This window comes from Macaca fascicularis, chromosome 17 (genome assembly GCF_037993035.2).
Source record: "Macaca fascicularis isolate 582-1 chromosome 17, T2T-MFA8v1.1".
NCBI lineage: Eukaryota > Metazoa > Chordata > Mammalia > Primates > Cercopithecidae > Macaca > Macaca fascicularis.
The window spans coordinates 26851286-26871777 of record NC_088391.1 but is presented as its reverse complement, the minus strand read 5'-3'; positions in this window follow the sequence as shown (position 1 = coordinate 26871777).

Genomic DNA, 20492 nt, shown 5'->3' with positions numbered 1-20492 from the left:
GGTGTTGACTCTTTATCCAATTTGCCAGTCTGTGTCTTTTAACTGGAGCATTTAGCCCATTTACATTTAAGGTTAATATTGTTACGTGTGAACTTGATCCTGTCATTATGATGTTAGCTGGTTATTTTGCTCATTAGTTGATGCAGTTTCTTCCTAGCATCGATGGTCTTTGCATTTTGGCATGTTTTTGCAGTGGCTGGTACCGGGTACCGGTTGTTCCTTTCCATGTTTAGTGCTTCCTTCAGGAGCTCTTGTAGGGAAGGCCTGGTGGTGACAAAATCTCTCAGCATTTGCTTGTCTGTGAAGGATTTTATTTCTCCTTCACTTATGAAGCTTAGTTTGGCTGGATATGAAATTCTGGGTTGAAAATTCTTTTCTTTAAGAATGTTGAATATTGGCCCCCACTCTCTTCTGGCTTGGAGAGTTTCTGCCAAGAGATCTGCTGTTAGTCTGATGGGCTTCCCTTTGTGGGTAACCTGACCTTTCTCTCTGGCTGCCCTTAACATTTTTTCCTTCATTTCCACTTTGGTGAATCTGACAATTATGTGTCTTGGAGTTGCTCTTCTCGAGGAGTATCTTTCTGGCGTTCTATATATTTCCTGAATTTGAATGTTGGCTTGCCTTACTAGGTTGGGGAAGTTCTCCTGGATAATATCCTGTGGAGTGTTTTCCAACTTGGTTCCATTCTCCCCATCACTTTCAGGTACACCAATCAGACATAGATTTGGTCTTTTCACATAGTCCCATATTTCTTGGAGGCTTTGTTCATTTCTTTTTACTCTTTTCTCTCTAAACTTCTCTTCTCGCTTCATTTCATTCATTTGATCTTCAATCACTGATACCCTTTCCTCCAGTTGATCGAGTCAGTTACTGAAGCTTGTGCATTTGTCACATAGTTCTCCTGTCATGGTTTTCAGCTCTATCAGGTCATTTAAGGTCTTCTCTACATTGGTCATTCTAGTTAGTGATTTGTCAAAACGTTTTTCAATGTTTTTAGCTTCTCTGCAATGGGTTCGAACCTCCTCCTTTAGCTCGGAGAAGATCATCTGAAGGCTTCTTCTCTCAACTTGTGAAAGTCATTCTCCATCCAGCTTTGGTCTGTTACTGGCGAGGAGCTGCGTTCCTTTGGAGGGGGAGAGGTGCTCTGATTTTTTGAATTTTCAGCTTTTCTGCGCTGCTTTTTCCCCATCTTTGTGGTTTTATCCACCTTTGGTCTTTGATGATGGTGATGTACAGATGGGGTTTTGGTGTGGATATCCCTTCTGTTTGTTAGTTTTCCTTCTGACAGTCAGGACCCTCAGCTGCTGGTCTGTTGGAGTTTGCTTGAGGTCCACTCCAGACCCTGTTTGCTTGGGTATCAGCAGCGGAGGCTGGAGAAGAATGAATATTGCTGAACAGCAAAATGCTGCCTGATCATTCCTCTGGAAGCTTCATCTCAGAGGGGTACCTGGCCGTGTGAGGTGTCAGGTGTCAGACTGCCCCTAGTTGGAGGTGTCTCCCAGTTAGGCTACTCGGGGGTCAGGGACCCACTTCAGCAGGCAGTTTGTCCATTCTCAGATCTCAAACTCCGTGCTGAGAGAACCATTACTCTCTTCAAAGCTGTCAGACTGGTACATTTAAATCTGCACAGGTTTCTCTTGCCTTTTGTTTGGCTAAGAGCTGTCCCCAGAGGTAGAGTCTACAGAGACAGGCAGGCCTCCTTGAGCTGCTGTGAGCTCCACCGAGTTCGAGCTTCCCAGTGGCTTTGTTTACCTACTTAAGCCTCAGCAATGGCGGGCACCCCTCCTCCAGCCTCACTGCTGCCTTGCCCTTAGATCACAGACTGCTGTGCTAGCAATGAGGGAGGCTCTGTGGGTGTGGGACCCTCCCGGCCAGGTGTGGGATATAATCTCCTGGTGTGCCCGTTTGCTAAGACCCTTGGTAAAGCGCAGTATTGGGGTGGGAATTACTCGATTTTCCAGGTGTTTTGTGTCACAGTTTCCCTTGGCTAGGAAAGGGAATTCCCTTCCCCCCTGTGCTTCTCGGATGAGGCAATGCCTCACCCTTCTTCGGCTCTTGCTTGTTGGGCTGTACCCACTGTCCGACACGCCCCAGTGAGATGAACCCGGTACCTCAGTTGGAAATGCAGAAACCACCCATCTTCTGTGTCACTCATGCTGGGAGCTGGAGGCTGGAGTTGTTCCTATTCAGCCATCTTGGAACCATCTCCTGGCCTGGCATTTTATCTCTGTTCTACAATTTCTTTTCCTAACAACTCTCCTTCTCTTCTATGACTTGTGTAAACTGAGTAGAAGCAGCACTGAACATGGCTTGAGCCCATTTCTCCTACCCTGTGTCAAAGGCTGGGCCTCATTACCCTTTGTGCCTTCTGACCTAAGAGGCCACCAACAGTTCTTAAACTCTGAGGGTGGAGTCATGAGGGGAGAGTGGCTGGAAAATCTTCCTATGTCTGCAGAAATACCATGACTACCAGTGCACACAGTACTCTAGTGTTTACGTTAGAGAACTTTCTCACATGTAGTTTCATTAGATTCTCATAATTCCATCTACTAAATAGGACAGTTATCTTACCTATCCTAAAAGATTATCCTAAATGGTCTTACAGAGGTTTCATGGTGTGATGAAAGGGTAACACGAGAATTGTAATTCATGTCACACTGCTTTGCCCATTGCCATGCTCTTTCAAGAGCTTTTCAGGACATTATAAAGAAGATCTTATAGAATACCCAATCACTAGCTTGGAGCCCGATAATTTAAAGTTCACTATACCAACAGAAACAACCATAATCAGATCAACTTATAGTTACTGAATGCTTACTGTGTGCCAGGAACTGTGCTGAGAACTTCACGTGTATTATCTCATTTAAGCTTAAAATGAGAACCCAGGCAAGCTTTGCCCCTCAAAATGTGGTCCACAGGTCAGCAGCATGGGCATCACCTGGAATCTTGTTTGAAATGCAGATCTCAGGTCCTGCCTCAGACCTCCTGAATTAGAGCCTGCATTTTAACAAGAGACCAGGTGATTTATGTGCACATTAAAGTTTGAGATGTTCCTCGCTTCTCTGTGAGGAACTGTCAAAGCCCATTTTACAGAGGAGGAAAGGGAGGCTAAGAGAGATTTAAGTAACTTACATATTCATTTATCCAGTGGAATAAAACCAGGCAACTTGCCTCAAAAACCTTGCACATCACTACTGGTCACCTTCCTCCTTTGAGCCTTAGCCTGCACACCTGATATATGGAAATAATTGCGTCTTGGAGCTTTGATGTCATTTTGTGAAATGCAAGAATCACGCAAAGTGGCAGGCTCAGTGTTTGGCCCACAGATAAAGAAAGGCTTGATATATTTTCTGTAAAATAGTCTTTCTAATACTCACTTGTCAATATTCTGAAACTTCTACCATAACGCCTGCAAAGGACTTAGCCAGAATTTAACAAATGATGCTTATTATGTGTATAAGAATGAAAACCTGTGGTTGAGGACTGGACTGAGCAAGTATTTTTGCATGAATTTCCAGGCAAAGTGTGATTTCTGATTGTTTGCAAGGACAAAAACCCTTTCTGTACCCCGCCCCCCCCCAACACACACACACGCGCACACACACACACTCCTGTTGCAAGAAACCTGGAGTGAGATAAGCAGGATCAGAAACACCATATCTACCCAGAGGCATCAGGCTTCTCTTGAAATTATTTGCTTAGCAGGAAGCAAGCTGGACCACGAGCAAATGTCAGTTTCTGTATTTTCTAGCAATATCTCCCTGCTATGGATGTGATTCTGGAAGTGTTTCAGCCTGAGTGAGTGAATGCCATTTTTTAATTTAGGAGCAAACTATAGTCGGCTTGAAATCTGTAATACAATCTATACATTCTTAATTGCTCCAATTTTCTTCACTGTGTCCTTTTATGTCATAAGGCCCCCTTTCTTTGTCACCAAGGAGATATCTTGGTTGGCACACACTGTGGGGGGATCACACAGGGACATGACATACTGGGATCTGGCCACTGGGAGGCTTGCTGGTGTCACAGGTGTGAGTCTGACCTCTGACTGATGAGCACTGACCCCTCACCCACTCTTTGTACTCTTCTGTACCCTCCTCCTGGGTTAAGCACCATCCTGCTTTGTACACATTTTCCTGGGGTGACCAGTGCCATTCACCTTTCTTTGAATGCCTTACATTGTGTAGCTACTAAATCTAGGGCTTCTGTTGTCATTGTTTTCCATTTACAGTGAGACAAGGGTACAGTGGCCAAGGCACCCCAGTTTAATAGATGGCCTAAGTTGAACTCCTGGCTCTGCAGTTGACTTAATTTTTTTGTGACTTGGTTTGTCTGTATTAGGTTGGTGCAAACATAATTGTGGTTTTTACCATTACTTTCTTTTTTTTTTTTTACTTTTTTTTTTTTTTTTTTTTTTTTTTTTTTACCATTACTTTCAATGGCAAAAACTGCAATTACTTTTGCACCAACCTGGTAAAAGGGTAATAATAAAAATACTTACCTGCTTTATAGGGTTGTGAGAATTTAGACAAACTTAGAACAGTGGATGCACAGTAAGTATTCAGTGATGGCTCTTGGTACCTTCCCCCTGCCCCCCCCCAGAAAATCTGTCATCTGGTCAGGACATTTTTGTGTTTTCCTTTAACAGATGAATAATTTGGAGTCACCTAACTACAGGTTCATAATCCTTTGTGCCAAAAAAAACTGAAGACAAAAGGGAATTCTTTTTTAAAAGTAATTCATTTGATGACCAAACTGACATGATGGTATTTGTGATCTTTCATTCCAGTTTGTATAAATATTTGTGTCACTGAAACGTAATGTATTTGGTTTTAGATGTGGCTACATGCACTGCTGGGGAGTTGATGAAGTTCTCTGAGCCTCAGACTGCTTGCCTGAAAAACAAGGTTAACGATTCCCCCCTCTTTAGGAGACTATAAAAAATGAGGAGGCAGAGCCATCCCATTTCTCTTCTCCCAAAGGGAGACTAACGACAGCTAAGACTTATAGAAGTAATTTAATATGACTGTTTCCTGAATGGACCATTTAGTGTGTCTCTTGTGTAAACAATTGGGTTATACCATTAAGGTGTGCTAAGGCCCAGTTCTTAATTCTGCAGGCTCCCAGGCAAGAAGGGAAAGAGCCAAACACTGCTCTGTGCACCAGTCAACCCTGCAATCCTGTTTTCTTCCCTCTTTTCTACCAAGCACTTATCTAATGTGTTCTGATCTGTTGAGTTATCTTCTTCTTGTCCTTCTCCCCTCATTGGAATGCAAGCCCTCTAGGGAGGGGTTTCTCAGTCTTGGTCATTACTATGTTCCCAGAGTTTAGAACAGTGCCTGGCAATCCACTAATTGTGAATAGTGGATGTGTGAAATAAATGAGTTAAGGAGCGGAAAAGGGAAACTCAACCTGGAAGACCCTTATTCACTTTATACGATGGTGTCTGGAGAGCCAGATTCTACCTCTTTTCCCCACTTTAAAATGTTTCGAGGAGCTTGGAAATCCTGCTGGCATCATGGGAAAGCAAACCCTAGACTTTTCCAGACCAAAAAGTATAGACTTGAGAAAAATGCATGAGGCAAAACATCATATCCCTAAAGCAGTTTCCTCTAGTTAGGGGATGAGGGAGGAAGGAGGGTATGGGGTTGGAAGTGTTAGGATTGTGGGATTTAATTATTTTTGTAAAATATTGTTACTTTTTAGAAAAAGAATCACAGGTAAATATAGCAAAAGTGTTTAGATTTGATAAAACTTGGAGGAGGGTACATGGATATTTAGCATATGATTCATCACAGTGTTCTCATTGTTGGAAAGATTTTACATTATAACATACTATGAAAAATAGAGATTCTGTAAGATCCAGGAGACTCCTTTCTGTGGTTAGGGGTGATTTCACTGAGAGATGGATGGAATTCACACATGGACCCTTGCAGAAAGAGGTGACTGGGAGAGAGAGAAGCAGGAACCACAGGGCAGGGCAGCCAGGTAGGATCTGTGGAGTATCCATGAACGATCCTCTTGTGGAGGGTTCATTTCCTTGGGGACTTTTCCTCTGGCTTCTGGAAGCAGTTAACAAACACAGCCTCTCCTTCTCTCCATGAGGTTACTCCCTTTTAAAATTTGTCCTAACCCTTTAGTGAAGAAATTCATGAAGGTATAGCTTCTTGCAACAGCCTGGGGGAAATGGAAGACTCGCTCCTATCCCGGAGAGGAAGCCTCATCCTGTTGAGTTGACAGTCAGGATTTCTGCACATGGCCATTAGTGCTGTGAAAAGTTGCTCATGGTGGGGGTTAGGAGGGATGGAGGATGAAGTCTTGATACTGAGAACAGCTCCTCAGGAGCCACTCACTGCTGTATAAAGCCTGTGCTTATCCTCATATGTTAGGAGGCTGGAATTTGAGCAAGAAAGGGAAGTGGACATCTGGATTTTACAAGTGTGGTAGATATGTAATAGAATGTCAATGGAGGTCAATCTCCAAAATTGGGTTGAAGTCTGTACTAGTCTGTTTTCACGCTGCTGTTAAAGATATACCTGAGACTGGGTAATTTATAAAGAAAAAGACATTTAATGGACACACAGTTCCATGTGGCTGGGAGGCCTCACAATCACGACAGAAGGTGAAAGGCACGTCTTACATGGTGACAGACAAGAGAGAAATGATAGCCAAGCAAAGGGGGAAACTCCTTATAAAATCATCAGATCTCATGAGACTTCTTCACGTCCATGAGAACAATATGGAGGAAACTGTCCCCATGATTCAATTATCTCCCACTGAGTCCTGCCCACAACATATGGGAATTATGGGAGCTGCAATTCAAGATGAGATTTGGGTGGGGACACAGCTAAACCATATCAAAGTCCAAAACCTTAGACTAGGGGATAAGTATCCTCATATTGTAAAGACAAGTAATAGACACATCCAAGCCAGTCTTACTAAAAGATAGAAAATCTGATCCAGCAAATAGCACCCCATCCAGCCACATTTTCAGCTTATAAAGAAATGAAAAGAAATTCGAATGGGTTTTATTGGAAGGAGTCCATGTAAATAGAGATCCTTGCCTTTTTTCCTGGATGTTTCCAACAACTCTTCCCCTCCCCCAGCAAGTGAGGCCTCCCAGGAGGACCCCCGTAGAGACTGGCAGTGCCCACAGCCTACAGAAGGGCGGACTGGTTCCTCAGTCCTGGTGGGAGGTCTGTTGGGGAGTGTCACCATCTGTATGGAGCATGGAGAGGGAGTTCCTGAGAAACCTCCTGTGTCCACAGGTGTGACATTAAGACTGAAGCCTGTGTCCTGCAAGTTCTGAAGGCAGGAGGGTATCTGAAGTAGCCCCCAGAGGCAGAGGGTGGGTGGGCTGTACCTGAGCAGATTTATAACAAAGATGAGTTCCCAAGGACCAAGGTAACAGGGTCATCTGGATGAGATCCTTTTCAAAGATCACCTACAGTTAGATCTTTTGGGGGTTGGACTGCTGAGGACAGGAGGTGGTGGTGATGCAGGATTTTTGCTCCTTAGTTCAGCTAAATGTGAGTTCTTGTCTCACAACCAGAAAAAATTAGGCATGCAGAAACATTGAATGGTGAGAAGGATGGAATTTATTAAATGAAAAAAGCTCTCGGCAAAAGAGGGGATGTCCTTCCAACAGGTTTTCACCTCCCTAACTAAATATCAGGGCTACCACACACGCCCTAAAGACTTTAGGCCACTCCTTCCTTGCATAAGGATGAATTCCTGGTGGCTCCACCCCATTCCCCCAGTGCACAGGCAGGCACGCCCAGTGCACAAGCCATAGATTGTATTGGAAAAGGCAACATTTGATTGGTTAAAAGGCATGATTCAGAAAGAATCAATTGGGAAAGGGAGGGCAAACAGGGGCAGAAGTTTTCCCTCTGGGTTGCAGGTTTCATCTGGAACCAGTACTTCGGTCTTTCAGCTTTCAGGCTACTTTAAGCTTGAAGGTGGGGTCTCACCCGGGACCCTTCCCTATCTGCCTAGGCATTTGTCTGCCTCGTGCCTTCATCAGAGCGAGACTGAAAGGGCCAGAGAGCCAGAGAGGCCCTTGCCCAAGTCCGAGAGGCAAGGGCCAGAGAGCCCCTTGCCCAGGTCCGAGAGCTCAACACATCTGCGGGGAACCTTGAAAGTATGGACGTCTTCACCACTTGAGGGCTGATGTCCAGCTTGGGTGATCTCAGGGGGAATTTCTGTAGTTTGCTCCTCTTCCTCCTTGGCTCTATGAGGCTGAGAGGGAAGGAAGATAGAGAAGGAAAGGTGGAAAAGGTATGAGAGACCAGTTTGGGCACCTTCATACCTACTGTAGTTGTCTGACCTGCAGGTTAGGCCTGAGTTAAGGGGGAGGAAAAAGTTGTAAATGTGATCTTGGTGTTTTGATGACTCTACTGGACTTTTCAATATCTAAGAGTGAGTCTTACTTAAAGCAAATGAAAGAGGTGGGGAGTTGCCTGAGCTCTTGTCTAGGGATGGGACAGGAAGCTTTGACATAGCAGACCAGCAATGGGAGAAAAAAAGAGGTGTTTCCTGGTTGTACCTTGTTGTGACTATCTCATTTAATAAGCCACACAGAACCTGATATGTTGCTGTAAATGGCAAATTCTTGGTAAGTGCTAAGTGAAAGGCAGTTTTGTGATCATCCTTTTTTTTAATCTTCCCTATGTACCAAGTGAGTCAGAACCAAATCACCACTTTGCAGGCACAGAGGGTACAAGGTAACAAGAGGTAAGCAATGCCTGACACCCAAAAATCCAAGAAAATGTCAGTAATCAAATCATACTTTAAAATTCACCCTCCGACCCACTTATCTGGGAAAATGCCAAGGAAATAAATAGGAAAGATGAAGTCTCTTAATACACAATACACATTAGTATTGAACAAATGTGCTGTCCTTCCCAGGGGAACAGGATGTGTTGACCCACCTTCAGTGACATTTCCCAGATGCTGTCCCTGAAAAGCCCCTTTATAAAGCCTTCAAGACACTTCAGTAAACTGGGGAAGGAGTTGTGGTTTTCAATGGTCCATAAGTCATGGGAATTGCAGGGTGTGAATCCATTCCTGCTCTTCTTGGCTTTGGTGTGGGATTAGCATAATTCTGTCTTTTAGTAAGCCTAAGTCATGCCATTTCTCCATGCCTGCATCTTATAAGTGGAGAAGAGCCTATGTACAAACTCTCAGGGTAAGGAGGATCTGGAAGGCATGACTATGCTAGTGAATATCAATTTTCATGACATGAACTGGCCTGGGGAAAGCATAGATGATTGAAATACACGCATAATCCAAAAATGTCATCTTAGTCAATTGCTTTAATCCTTACCAGTTATCTTCACTGAGACTTTAAGTTCTTAATAGACTAGTTTGAGTTTTTTTTTTTTTTTTTTCTTCTTGCTAACCTAATACTTGGGGATAATGACAAGCACTGAAATGAAAAGAAAGTAGGTAAAGTGATGGGACAGGGTAGTTGAATTCGTAAACTGGATCATCAGCCTTTGAATGCTTTGGAGTCAGCTATAAATACTCTTTTGTGATTACGTGTAAGCATCTGGCTGATTTAAACCCAGTCTGTGAAATGTGACAGGATAGATGTACCCTGCACCTGTTTTTCTTCCTCTTTGGATTTGTTAATAATGAAGCTTATACAACTCAAGAAAATTACCGCTGACAGAATCACAGGAGGCTCAGTGCTTTGGGCGGTATAAATTTTAGGCGATTAAGTCTGCATTTGAAGCAAACCTTTGTTGGGTAAGACCATTTCCTGGAATAGAACACTACTGAGATTTGCCATGATTGATTCTGAGAATCTTGGGGTCACTTTCCCTAGTATTGTGAGAAAAAAAACCACCCACACATAAAATCAATACGGTCAGGAATAGCATCTACTGAACAGTTTAACATGTCCTTCTCTCCTTTAGGAAATAGCTTATTTTTCAATCACAGGAATACTTTGCTCTTTTGAATGCTGACCCTACCTTTATTCGAGCTGACCGTAGACAATAATTTAACCACAACAAAAAAATTTCTTTAAATGCATGATGGAAGTTGACTCATTAATGTGGAGAGAAACATTTAAGGAAACAGAATCTGTCTAAATCTAGCTACCCTGTTATTCAGCTGCAGCCCAGGGACCTGCCTGAGCCTATGTACAGCTCTCCGCCCCCACTGAGACCTCCAAATACTGTCCACTCCTGATTACCTTAATTCATATATATACACCCCAATCATTTCATTCATTTATTATATGTCTTATTTATTTGTTTGTTTTTTATTTTTTGAGATGGAGTCTTGCTCTGTTGCCCAGGCTGGAGTGCAGTGGTATGATCTTGACTCACTGCAACCTCTGCCTCTCAGATTCAAGCAATTCTCCAGCCTCAGCCTCCTGAGTAGCTGGGACTACAGGCGCATGACACGTGTCCAGCTAATTTTTGTAATTTTAGTAGAGACGGGGTTTCACCATGTTGGTCAGGATGGCCTTGAACTCCTGACCTTACGTGATCTGCCTGCCTTCGCCTCCCAAAGTGCTGGGATTACAGGCATGAGCCACTGTGCTCGACCTCTTGTTCATTTAATTCATTGTTATACATCTTGCTCATTTTGTTCATTTGCTGTACATCTCCTTGTTTATCTCATTGATTTGTCATTCAGCTCTGCTCATTTGCTGGGACAGGGCTGGCCAATGGAAATAGAAAAAGCTTCAGGACAGAAGGAATGACAGGAACCTTGTCTCCTTACAACAAAGACTGAATGAATGTGGGAAAACCTCAATCAAATCCAGGGCGGTCTCACTATCCAAGGAACCAGGTTGAACTTTAAAAGGGCCAGGGTACCCCAATCCTGTCTAAAATATGGGTTTGGTTTCCAAGTAAGAAGAACCAGTAACTGGTTACAACTCCCAAGGGGACTGACAAGTACTGGGCAAAGTATCTGAGATTGCCTGGCTCACTGGTTGGAACTGAGGACCACTGCTTGTGTCCCCTCCCTCTGGAATGGTGGTAGATGGTTGGGGGAAGGGGGGATTAAGATGGTAGCAGGTTCTGGTCAAAGTAGGAACACCCTGTGGAATGGGAACAATGCAGAAAAGTCATAACCTTATGCTTGTATTGCACTTAGAAAGCTCTGCTTCTTGATAATCAGATTTGAGGTAAGAGATAACTAAGAATTTTTCAATTTGATGCTGGACTGGACTTTACTGCTTCATAGTTAAGCTGTCAGATGAGTGATCTTAGTGTATTTTCAGTAGCCGGAGTTGGGTGATGCTTCTTGAGGACAGGCTCTGTGCCTTATTCACCCTCCTACATGTTTGAGCACCTCTCACTAGGCATTGGACACAGTCGACATGTCAGGGCAACATTTGAATACGTATTTGAATGTTTTGATATTAAGCTTACTCTACAACCTTATCCGTTATTTTTTCTCATTTCAATAGACTTTGTGGTTAGAAAGACCTGAATTTGGATTCAAGTTGTGTTAGTTAATAGCTGTAAGACTTCAGGCAAGTTACCTTCTCTGAGCCTCCTTACTCACCTCTGAATTGTGGATGACACAGTTACATCTTAGCATTATTATGAAGATGCAGTAAAGTAGAAAGTATAACACACCTAAGGGTGCTAACAAGGAGGTGCTGAATCTTTTGCTGAATCTCCTTACTGTCCCGGACCATTGTGAGACCCTCCCTCAGTGGTTAGTGTGCCTTTCATGCATTACTCTGAACTATTGTTTTTATCATAAGATATATTATCTTTATTTCCTAATAAAACAAAAACAAGTTAATTTATTCATGGATATAGGCCTGGAGTTCAGCATAGCCAGGATTCAAATCCCGTTCTTTCTGACTCATATGCCCACAGACTCTTTTTGCTCTTATTTCTCCTCTCTGTTGCAATTAGCAAGATTCTAGCATTAACTGTATTTTATTTTACTCTGGCACTTTGAAAATTGGATCAAGTTTTTGCAGTTTTGTATTCTAGCAGAATCACATATGATAAACACAAAGCAGACAAAACAAAATGCTAAATTGCTGTGGTTATGTTTTGCTGACTCAATATCCCATTCCTCAACTAGCAGAAATTGGTTTCCTTTGTGCCTATGTCTGCACTTTCATGTATACTCACGTGTGGTCAGCTGAAAAATGCCTCCTCGAAAGATATCCACGGCAGCTGTGACCGTGATCTTATTTGGAAAAAGGGCCTCTGCAGGTGTAATTAAATGAAGGATGTTGACATAAGGTGATCATTTGGGATTGCTCAGCTGGGCCCTAATTCGAATGACAAATGTCTTTATGAGAGAATGGCAGAGGGAGATTTGAGAGAGATAGGAGTGAAAACACAGAGAGAAGAAGGAGGCAATGTGACCACGGAATAAGAGATTGGAGTGAAGCAGCCACAAGTCAAGGAATGCCTAGAGCCACCAAAAGCTGGAAGGCACAGGAAAGGCGCCTCCTGGAGGGCCTTCTAAGGGAGCACAGCCCCACCGACACCATGATTTCAGACTTCTGGTTCCCAGAATTGTGGAAGAGTAAATTTCTGTTGTTTCAAGTGGCGAAGTTGGTGGTAATTTGCTACTGAAACCCCAGGGAAGTAATATACCATGTTTTCATCAGTATATGATAAATATAATGAGAAGAAATTATATCTCTTGAGGGCCTACCCTCTTCTGTGATTTCTATCTCAGACATTGCTCCAAGCTTTGAAGTAACTATCAGCTTTGTTTCTTATCTTAACTAAGATATAAATCTTAATGCAGCAGCTGCCTCAGCTGGTGGTGTAGCTGCAGGGTCTGCTAACCCATCTTGAATAGAGCAAGGTCAGATGACTTCTAACGGAGTTTGGAGAGTTTGGAAAACTAGGTCTTGAAGACCCAAGGTCAGCTTTTTTGTCTTTAATCATTTGCTTAGAGGAAGGTGGAAAGGTGAGGTTCGAATTTCCATTAAATATGGAAAGTATTAATTAGGGAAATGGGCAAAGAAGATTGTCTCATTACCTGACAAATTAATTTTAGCTCACCAGCAACATGGTGAGATCTGAAGATCCTGCCAATGAGTAGTTTAATACATTCTTTGCAAGGAGGTGACAACTGCCACAGTGAAGAATGTGCATCATTTTAAAATGAAAGTAAATTCCTGTAGAATACTATTGAGGTAAAAATCAGAGTGATCTCTTGACGTCTAGAAATGAATGAAATGACCAAGGGTTATGTGTAAGAGGTTGGTAGTGGATAATTGCAGACTTAAGATGGAAAATGAAATAGATTAAATCTTAAAGACTGAGAGAAGGATTCTGTTTCTGAAGCTAATGCAGTACAACCTCTGTATCTTACTAGTGAGGAGAGAAAGGAGAATGGCATTCTGATGAAAGAAACCTGTCCACAGTGATGATTTCTCTAAGGGCCTATTTTCATTGTCAGAAAATCCAAGAGACAAATTATGTTGCGAGGGCACAGAATTAATCTTTCTCTGAACAACAACCAGAACAAAAATGCAATTAAAAATATATAGATTTACACCTGGAAGTCAATCTGTTCAAAAGGATGCGGTTCCTCTGAGTGTCAGGTGAGTAGGGACTCACGCACGAATTAAACAATCTTCCTGCTTACAAGAGCTGTGGAAGTTGGATTTGATTTCAGGTCAGAGTTGCTGGTCACTCAGAGGTGGCCTAGCTCTGTGCTGCGGGAAGGGCAAATTAATTCTGGTGAGCAAAAAATAGAAGTGGAGATGTTCCTGTTCTTCCCCATTTTGTCGCAATTTTATAAATTCTCTGTTTTGCTGTAATATCCATCATCAATTCTGCTTTTTCATGGCTGATACTGGGTCAGAGGCATCAGACAACTGTCCCTATGGCTCAGGTCCCTTCCTCTCTCTCTCTCTCTCCCTCTTCCTTCCTTCCTTCCTTCCTTCCTTCCTTCCTTCCTTCCTTCCTTCCTTCCTTCCTTCCTTCCTTCCTTCCTTCCTTCCTTTCTTTCTTTCTTTCTTTCTTTCTTTCTTTCTTTCTTTCTTTCTTTCTTTCTTATCTAAATAAGTCCCTATCATTATCTTAGTGCTTGAATGAAAGGTTAAAAAACAGAATATAGAAGGCAACAGTCCCTTCCCTCCAATTGTTAATGTCTACATGTAATTTTCTGGGGAAATAGATTAAAAAGAATGTGTAATTTTTGGAAATCAGCTATTCAGTGGTAAATATAAGGCATGATTCTTCTTGTCACATAAGTATAAGGATTTTTAAAAATTACCTAGAAAGAAAACTAAAATAAGGAAAGCAGTGAGTGCTCTCTCTTGGAGATTCCTATCACTATCACATCTGGGTTATCTGGGACTCCTTGACAAGGTTTTATTCATGTTGGGTGTATATTATCATTGTTGTGTAATAAACTAGCTTAAGACTATCATCTTCAAATAGCAGACATTTATTATATCCGAGATTCTGTGGGTCAGAAACCAAGAAGTGGCTTAGCTGGTGGTTCTGTCTCGGAGTCTGTCCTGGGGTTGTTGTGAAGCTATTGGCTAGGACCATAGTCACCTCAAGTGTCAACCGTGGGAGTATCTATTTCCACGCTCATTCACGCAGTTGCTGGCTCTTGGCAGAATGGGCAGTTAGCAGTGGCTGTAGCCAGGCTGGCCTTGCTGAGTGGAAGTCCATGTTTCTGAGCTCATGCATAACCTCCATCCTTGCCTCCACTGCCTCTTTGTGAACCAACTGGGCAATGACAGGAATGGCAGGGAAGGAGGCTGACTAGCCTCCACAGACTGGCCATCCAACCCACCTGAATATTATAATCCTTCCCTGAAGTCTCTTTTCTCATGAGGGACACAAATATCTTTACACTCTACTCATTTGAACATATCTCTCTACATACTTCTTTCCTAGACTTCCTAGCCACCAATTTTCTAGTTGTGTTTCTTTCAAGTGTCTGACCATCCCACCAAACAATTTATGAGCCACAGCTCATATGGACATCTCTCTTTCTTGAAAAGTGAACAATCTGGTGCACTGCTTGAAGTTCAGCCCACTGGAAGAACCTCCCTTCACCTTCTGGGTTCTTCCAGATTGGGACTGTAATATTGCAGCCCTCCACTTTGGTTGGTAACTGCATGTTGCACAGAACTACATGTAATCCAAACCTTATATTTTTTTCTTCAATCAAATGATTGTAGAGAACTCCCTAAGAAGCCATAGATATTTGTGTGTGTGTGTGTGTGTGTGTGTGTGTGTGAGAGAGAGAGAGAGACAGAGAGAGAGAGAGAGAAAGAAAGAATATAATGTATCATGATTGGGATCATTTCTTGTCAGACTTGTGTCTAAAGACCTGCTTAAGCCTGACCTCATAGTGCTGCTGTGCATGCCCATCTCTATAGCTGGGTGAGTTAGAACACACCCAGTTCATAATTAATGTTTAATGTTAATGGCAGTTCAGGTTTAATGTTAACTTGATATCCTATGGACAAATATTCAGTCTCTACCAATGCCCAGCAGCAAACCAAATGCTATTTCTCAAGATGAGTGTAATTATCTTCAGAGGTTGGAATAACTTTGCTCCAAAATCCTAAGCATCTTCACTATAATTCGTGTATAGGGGCCTGCCAAATGCTTCAAACAGCATCCTTATGGGCCACTACCACTTCAAGCACCACCAGATCTGCTGAGTTATACAGGCCATGTAGCAGAGCACCTTGCATGGCAGCCTGGGCCTGTTGCAGACCCTCTCTCATTTTAAGCACCACTAAAAACTAGCAGCTCCTATGGATCACTTAGTAAGTGGGTTGAGGTATACATTGCCCCTCAAATCAAAAGAGGGCTACTAGGTGTTGTACTTCTTTCTTACTGGCAGGGAGGACCAGGTACAGTAATTGTCTTTCTCTTGGAAAGGCTATCTCAACATTCCCCAGACAAGTGGGCCTCTAGAAATTTAATTGAGGTGGCAGGCCTGGAATTGTTGTGGAATTTATTTTCTATTCTTTGGTATTTTAGTATCTTATCAATGTATCTAGAGTAGTTGCTATTCCCTGATCACCAGGACCAATCAACATCACATCATCAATTTCATGGACATCCTGTGGAGGGGAAAGGAAGTCAAGGTCCCTGCAAACTTGATCTTGACATAGGGCTGGAGAGTTGATATACCACTAAAGTAGGTCAGTAGGGATATTTTGCCAGTCTTCCTAGCTGGAAGCAAACTGCCTCTGATGGTCTTTACTAATAGATCTAGAAAAAAAAATAATTTCCCAAAGAAATTCCTGCATAACAAGTACCACCGGATGTGTTTCCAAATGAAACCACGTTTGGAAGAACACCTGCAATTGGAGTCCCCACCTAATTACACTTATCGTAGTTCACTGTCATTCTCCAAGACCTGCCTTCTTCAGAAGCCAAACAGGCAAACTGAATAGGGATGTGTTAGGAGTTGGGAATAAGCACCCCTGCGTCTTTCAAGTCCTTGATAATGGCACTAATCTTTGCAATTTTACAAGAATGGTATTGCTTTTGGTTTACTATTTTCCTAGGTAAAGACAGTTCTAGTGGCTTCCGCTGGACTTTCCTACAGTACTAAGCCTCATTCCATGGTCAGGGAACCCATGTGGATATTCTTACAGTTTGTGAGCCTATCTCTTCCAATTACACCTTCTTAAAATGGTATAAAAACCATACATCGTGTTTAGACTCACTGGGCCCACTATAACAGACCTGAGCCAAAATTCCATTGATCTCATTCACCTGACCTCCACAAGCTTCTTTTGTTCTGATGTGATAGAGAAGTGACACTTAGGTTTCCAGGAATTGGTGACAGTTTAGAGTCAGTGTCTGGTAAACCCGTAGAAAGCCTGATTATTTCCCCTTCCTCAATGTGCAATTATTCCAGTAAATGGCTTCAGGTACATTTTGGGACAGCTGAGAAGATTAATAGTATACAGGCACTTTTTTGGAAGCATAGCAGGGTTTCTTCTTAGAAGGATCTGGCCTCCTCTTTATTTAAGGAGATCTAGGCCTATCCACTGGCTCAAGCTGTGGATTGAGTGAGGGACTGTGACTCTGTTTTGGTGATCCAAGTTTCCAAGACTTCTGTTCACTATCTCTAGAGCTTTCCTCCTATACAAATCAAGTAAGATTTTAGTCAGCCGACCTTATATTTCAGTTCTAGGGTTACCATGATCAATTAGCCAATACTGAAGATCTCAAACTATATGAATACTGCTTTGGCTTTGCTAAGCATTATGGTAACCAGGCACAACTTGCTCGTGGATTGTAGAATCAGCTCTTGCCTGAGAGTTTTCAGCCTACCATTCTCCACAATTTGCCCTGCAGATTTTGCTTTGCCTAGCCAACCCTGGCAGTCACTAATTCCTTGCAGTAAGTCTCTTAATACATATTTCCCATTGGTTCTTTTTCTCTGGTGGAGCTCTGACTGATACAGAAGCCATGCTTCCTCCCATTATTTTCAAGCTTTTATTCTCATGTCATTCCCTCATATTTCATTATTTGTCTCCTCATTGTTCAGTAGCAGCCATGGTATATCAAACAAGATCATCTTTAGTGGCATAAAACTGATTAATGTCTTATTTCAAAAAGAGATTTATTGTTCTCATATAACTATTAGTCTAAAGGTGGCAGTCCAGGCTCATTCCTCAAGGGAAACTTCAAGGATCAAGGTTCCTTTTAACCTGCTACTATTATCCCTAGGACATGGTTTTCCCACTCTTGATTTTAAGGAACTAGCAAAGTTCTTCTAACCTTTTCTCTACAGCTTTGTGCCTGGATACTAGCAGGAAGGAAGAGGAGGAGCAAAAGTGGAAGGTTTGTGCCAACTAGTTCTTATCCTTTTTAATGAGGAAAACAAGAGCATCCCTATTCTGCTCTTATCTCACCGAGTTCCATGGCCATTCTGAGCTGCAGTAGAGTCTAGGGAGGTGAGTATTTTTTATTGTGCATATTTTCTTCCCAAACAAAAATGGGGTTCTCTATGGAAGGAAGAGATGCATAATGGATATTGGAAGTTCCTACTGCTTGGGATTTTTTTCTTTTCCGAGTTTGTATGTGTTGAAGTTGTTGGATAGACACAAGAAGCAGATTGAGGGATCTGCGGAAAGGGAGAGGAAGAGGAGGAGGGGGCTGTCAGAGGAGTAATGGATGCTAGGGGAATGGATTCCCTCCAGTTTTAGTAAATGTACGTAATTTTCACTGGGTGTAAACTCTCATTCTCTCCTTAAGAGAGAAGGCTTGGCAGGTAAGGATTCCTTAAACTTCAAGCCATTTCTGCTGCCTTTTCTCTCTGAAAGAACCTCTTTTTCCCCATTATTGCTTGCTGAGTCTTATGAGGGTTTGCTTTGGCCCACGATACCTGTTTGGTGATCTTGTATCTTCTCTGTCAACAACCAAAGTGACTTCTTTGGGTTTGGGTTTCCATTTTTCCATTCCTTGGAGACATTGTCTCTAAATCTGCTGTCAAAGTAAGAGAATGACTCTCAGCTTACGATTTTAGGCTGAGTAGTTAGGAAGGACAGAATTTATAACATCAATGAAAGAGTTACTTTCAGGCAGGTGGAACTTGGGAAGATACCAGGTCATACTATACAGAAGTTTCCTACTTGGCCTAAACACAGATGTTTTGGCTGTGGAAATTCTCCTTAAACTCATTCTAGTGTCACTGACTATCCAGGTCCCATCTGAACGCTTCCTAAATCCCTGTGGAATAAACTTTGAACAGGGTGGCCTACCCTGCAGAAACCTCTGTCCTATGGTCATCACAGTATTTAATTAACAAGACATCAGCTGTACTGAATATTAGTTAAGTGGCAGGCCTTTCTGCCAACAACTTATTAGCATGCCATCTTCTGACGCTGTACCAGAATAGAACATTGATTATTTGGGGGCAGGGCCGTGGTAGTTAACACATTTGTTATGTGCAACTCTGTACTATATCCTCTAGTATATCTTATAACTTGTACATATATAAATTGACAAACTGACAGGATGAAGCTACGGAAGCTACTGCACCATAAAGTTTCTGCATCTAGACTAATAATGAATATGGTGAGATAAACCTGGTGTCACAGTTCATAAACTATGTAGAAAATAATGTTAATTTCTCTTTTGCTCCAAGATAAGTATTGCTAGTCTCAATGGAAAACTATTCAAATTATCAGGGTTTCTCCTTAGATTAGTAGGTTTTAATAATTTAAGTCGTATCTTTGATTTCTAAGCTGTCTCCATGGTAACCTAGTTGGAAGTCTTCGTGGCAACTAAGTGGGTGAGAACATGTCCCACGGCCACTTTGACTTGTGAAAAACTGCCAATAGCTGTTTATTCTTATCAGACACAGAGCGTCTCATTAGAGCTGAATTATCCCCAAAACTTCATACTGAAGAAGATTTAGACCCTTCCATTTCAGGATGGGGGACTCCTCTGCTCTCTGCCTGACATGATACCACCTACCCCCATGTCCCACCCATCCAGCCCATGTTTTCTATTGTGGTACGACCAGTGTCCAAATTCCCTGATTCTGCTGGAAATTCAAACCTCTCAGAGGCAGAATGGCTTGTGATTGCTAATACGGTCATTGTTTGTGACCTTTATGTACCCTCTGTGATGACCTTGTGATTTTCTGCCTTCTCCGAGCCAGGAATATACTTTGTCAGCTGATCTATCACCACATTTGGATAAAGTTCTCTTCATGTTCATGACCCACTTCTGCGTAATAACAACATAAAGTGAAGGAAGAGGAAGGGAGGCTTAGAGCACTCAATTCTTCATTGCCTGCCATCCCATTCTCTGGCAGCTCATTAGACAAGGCTGCCAAATCCCAAGGTGAGATGTCAGGTTACTTTGAAAACTACATTTACTAAAAACTTCATTTGTAACAGACACCTAGGGGAACATAAGAGAGTGTCACAGAACAATTAGCTGACAATATTTTTTTTTCTGAATCTATTATTTATCCTTTTCTTGCAACTGTCGGAACATATTTGTTTGGGTAGCCATTTCAAAATGTTGGCAGGAGTTTGTAGAAATCCATTTTTTTAGTTTATCTTCTATGGTGGTCTCATGGAGCAGTTGTCTTGTTCATATCCTAGAGAGATACAGCCCACAGGAGTTCAGAGAGTTAAGGCTGAGTAGCTAGGAATTCAGGGAGCATTCAGATGGGGCCTGGATGGTCAGTGCCACTAGATTGAGTTTAGGGAGAATTTCTACAGCCAAAATACCTTTGTTTGGGCAGAGTAGGGGACTTCTGTATGGTGTGACCTGGTATCTTCCTATGTCCCACCTGCCTCAAAGTAACTCTTTCATTAATGTTATAAATTCTGCCCTTCATAACTACTCACTTACCTAACTCAGGGACTTCAGGTAAGCTGACTAGGGAAAGTGCAGGATAAGAAATCCTGTCATAAATATATTGTAATACTTCAACATCTCATTTACCATTTCTATCCTCTCTTTCTTTTCTTTCTTCCCACAAAAAATTCTTTTAAAAAATGGTAATTTCTCAGATTTTTAATCTCT